The 4,536-nt window shown below is 40.3% G+C and overlaps 1 non-coding gene across 1 annotated transcript; it reads right to left on the reverse strand.

Moving 5' to 3' along the window:
- Window positions 1-3,356: 3,356 nt before the first annotated feature.
- Window positions 3,357-3,463, reverse strand: LOC112774399 (small nucleolar RNA R71). Its single transcript, XR_003188891.1, has one exon. It is a non-coding gene; the product is annotated as a small nucleolar RNA R71 (small nucleolar RNA).
- Between the last annotated feature and the right edge of the window lie 1,073 nt (window positions 3,464-4,536).

Here is a 4,536-nt window from a genome sequence, read left to right on the forward strand (position 1 = left end):
CATTTTGGCCAGTTTCACTGACCTTTCTTTACTGTTTTTAGGGTAATTTCATGTATTTCCTTAGGAAATAAGTTAGTTTTGGGTAGATATTCACTTATATCTTGATTCGAGCATACATTGTGCACCTTACATGATTTCATGAGGATTTTGCATGAATTTAAGGATAAATTAGATGTTGCATTTCCCATGACTTGGACTAGAACTTTGATGCACTTTATTGCTTGATTTCAGGACAAAGGAAGCAAAGAAGAACCACATTAGTGGCTACGTTAGTTACACTAACGTTAACACTAACGTGGAATGGGAGTAACTTGCAAAGTTAATGAGAAAAGTAATTGCCAATAACGCTCTCGAAGCCATCATTGCCCACGTTAAGAGTTACGTTAACTAAGTTAACGTGAACTCTAACGTGGAAGAAAGGAAATGGAGCCAACGTTAGTGACACTTAACATTATCACTAACGTTGGACCAAGCTCATAAGTGGCCACGTTAGTTGCCACGTTAACTTGGTTAACGTGGCCTCTAACGTTAAGAAGTAAAGGGGAAGCCAACGTTAGTGACATTCAACTTTGTCACTAACGTTGGCCAAGTCACAATAAGCCACGTTAACTTCCACGTTAATCTAGTTAACGTGGAAGCTAACGTGAGGAGACAAAGTGGTCGACAACGTTAGTGACACCAAACATTGTCACTAACGTTGGAAGGAACCCACACAAGCCCCAATAAGCCACGTTAACTCCCACGTTAACTTAGTTAACGTGGAAGATAACGTGAAGAAGAGAGGTGATCGCCAACGTTAGTGACACCCAACATTGTCACGAACGTTGGAATTAACCCACATAAGCCACTATGAGCCACGTTAACTCCCATGTTAACTTAGTTAACGTGGAAGTTAACGTGGATAAGGGAGTGAGGAGCCAACGTTAGAGACACTCAGTTTTGTCACTAACGTTGGAAATGGCTAGCATGGCCACGTTAGAAGCCACGTTAACCTAGTTAACGTGGACTCTAACGTGAGAAATAGGGGCACATTGGAACGTTAGTGACAATGGTAAGTGTCACTAACGTTCTCGAAGGTTGGCAAGCCTACGTTAAAAGAGCCACGTTAACTAAGATAACGTGGACTCTAACGTAAGGAACCGGGAGACTTCTCAACGTTATTGGGAAAGGCAAGTCCCAATAACGTGTGCGAAGGACAAAGAGGCAACGTTAGTGGCAACGTTTGTACCACTAACGTTGAAGATAACGTGGCTCTTACTTGGGTGAGGAACGTTAGTGAAAAAGGTGATTGTCACTAACGTTCTCGAACCTATATTTTCACTGAACGTTAACACCACTAACGTCCTGAGCTAAAGTCTCTGCCCACTTCACACTTTCTCTCTGCAAGTAAAGCCAAGCCCAATGAAGAAGATAACTGCTTCAAACTCAAGATCCAAAGGCCCATACCTAAGACTTGAAGAGCTAACTAGAAGAACAGAAGAGTAGTATATATAGGAGTAGCTTTGAAATAAATTGAGAGTGGGAAATTATAGGGAGCCTCTTGGCATAGAACTACTCTCTGTATTTTACTTTCTCTGCACTTCTAGTTTCATCATGTATTCTCCATCTTTGTTTTCATTTTCCAGAGCTATGAACAACTAAACCCCTTTCATTGGGTTAGGGAGCTTTGTTGTAATTTGATGGATCAATACTAGTTTTCATTATTCTTCTTCTATCTTTTCTCTTGATTTTACTTGAAAGCTTTCGATCTTCATCCAATTGGGTAGTTATCTTGGAAAAGAAGCTATTCATACTTGGATCTCTTTTGAACCTTGAAAGAGGAATGAAGAGATCATGCTATAAATGCTTTCTCATGCTGGACCAAATTGGATTTGGATGGATATGTGACTATAATCTTCTCAACACTTGATTTGGAAAATGCATGTGGTATAATCAGTGACCATACTTCATCTTTTCTCATGAGCAATTGACCAGGGAATTGGCTATTGATCAAGATTTGAGAGATTGAATTACAAGAAATTGTAATTCGATCACTTAAGATTGCCAAGGAGATCAATGAATGCATTAATTGAGGAAGAGATGAAAATGAAATTGATCCGGAGAATGCAACATCTCCTGAGCCCAATGAACTCCCCATTCCTGATCTTACCCATTCTCTTTAATTTCTGTCATTTACTTTTATGAGCAATTTTCCCATTCCCATTTAAGATTTTACACTTTACTTTCCGTCATCTACATTCAGCTCTTTATTTCTAGCATTTACTTTTCTGTTATTTACTTTCCCGCCATTTAATTTTCTGCAATTCTCAACTCAAATTCTGATTCGCTCAACTAGAACATTCCTCTAATTAAAGTTGCTTGATCAATCAATCCCTGTGGGATTCGACCTCACTCTATTGTGAGTTTTTACTTGACGACAAATTCGGTACACATGCCGAAGGAAATTTGTTGCGAGACAAGTTTTTCATGCATCAAGTTTATGGCGCCGTTGCTGGGGATTGATTATGCATCAACAATGATTAATTTGGAAGATAACTAGATTGAGCATTTTTGTTTTGTTTGATTTAATTTTCTGTTTGAGTAATTTACTTTCTGTTTTAGTTAATCTCTTCCCTTCCCCCCTACTTTTTCTTTGTTATTTGCCATTCATTTCACTAACCCTCTAACTGTTTGATATATTGCATCACTCACACTAACAGTAATTCTGACAGATATACTGTCTGCACCTATTCTCTTTGCTTGTACTTGTTGGTTGTATGACAGGGAGAAGAAGCGGGGCTTCAACTTCCTTTGATTCTGAACCTGAGAGAACCTTCCTTAGACTAAGGAGGGAGGCAAGAAAAAAACGTGTAGTTGGTGCTGAAGAAGAGGAGGAACACTTTGAGGAATACTTTTAACCAAACATGGAAGAAAACATGGAAAACCATCGTGAAGAAGAAGCTCACAACCATGGCGGAAGAGGAAGAGCAAATCATGCTGGGGAGGATAGAAGAGTTTTAGGCTCTTACATCAATCCGAACCCAGGAAATTGTGGAAGTAGCATTCAAAAGCCAACCATCCATGCCAACAATTTTGAACTAAAACCACAGCTCATCACCCTTGTTCAGAACAACTGTTCGTTCGGAGAGAGTGTCCAAGAGGACCCCAATCAACATCTGACCACCTTCCTGAGAATTTGTGACACAGTGAAGTCTAATGGTGTTCATCCTGACGCCTATAGACTGCTCTTATTTCCATTCTCACTCAAGGATAAGGCAGCCAAGTGGCTGGAGTATTTCCCAAGGGAGAGCTTGACAACCTGGGAGGATGTGGTGAACAAATTCTTAGCAAGATTTTACCCTCCCCAACGAATCAATAGGCTGAGAGCTGAGGTCCAAACTTTCAGGCAACAAGATGGTGAGACTCTTTATGAAGCATGGGAGAGGTTTAAGGACCTAACAAGGAGGTGCCCACCAGATATGTTCAATGAATGGGTGCAGCTGCACATTTTCTATGAAGGCCTGTCATATGAATCAAAGAAGGCAGTAGACCATTCATCCAGAGGATCTTTAAACAAGAAGAAGACCATTGAGGAAGCCATAGATGTCGTTGAAACTGTATCAGAGAATGACTACTTCTATGCTTCCGAAAGAGGGAACACGAGAGGAGTGATGGAGCTAAACAATGTAGATGCTCTGCTGGCCCAAAACAAGCTCATTACCCAGCAGCTAGCTGACCTCACCAAGAAGATGGAGAGGAACCAAGTAGCAGCAATATCCACTTTATCAACAACCCAAGAAGGAGTGAATAAAGAAGCAGAGGGAAGTTAGGAGCAAGTCAACTACATTGGGAATTCACCTAGGCAAAACCATGATCCATACTCCAAGACCTACAACCCTGGATGGAGGAATCACCCAAACTTTGGGTGGGGAAATCAACAAGACCAAAGCCTTGATCAAAGACGGCCAAATCCCAACAATGCAGCCCCCCAACATTTCACATCTAGACCATATCAACACCCCCATAACAACAACTCTCCACATTCACATCAAAATCAAAATAACTTACCTCATCCTTCCACCTCTAATTACGATCTACAATCATTTGATGACAGACTCTCAAGGATTGAGAATCTACTTGAAGGCATAGGCAAGGAGATTCAAGATAACAAGGTGTTCAAGGAGGAAGTGCGAGCCAGTTTCAAGAACCAGGGAGACACAATCAAGTATGAGCAATTTCCCCATTCCCATTTAAGATTCTGCACTTTACTTTCCGTCGTTTACATTCAGCTCTTTATTTCTAGCATTTACTTTTCTGTTATTTACTTTTCTGCCATTTAATTTTCTGCAATATTCAACTCAAATTCTGATTCGCTCAACTATAACATTCCTCTAATTAAAGTTTCTTGATCAATCAATCCCTGTGGGATTCGACCTCACTCTATTGTGAGTTTTTACTTGACGACAAATTCGGTACACTTGTCGAAGGAAATTTGTTGCGAGACAAGTTTTCCGTGCATCAAATAATTCAAGAGAAGATGCAACAGTTAAATAAGAA

The sequence above is a fragment of the Arachis hypogaea genome, chromosome 18 (assembly GCF_003086295.3).
Source record: "Arachis hypogaea cultivar Tifrunner chromosome 18, arahy.Tifrunner.gnm2.J5K5, whole genome shotgun sequence".
In the NCBI taxonomy this organism is placed as follows: Eukaryota; Viridiplantae; Streptophyta; class Magnoliopsida; order Fabales; family Fabaceae; genus Arachis; species Arachis hypogaea.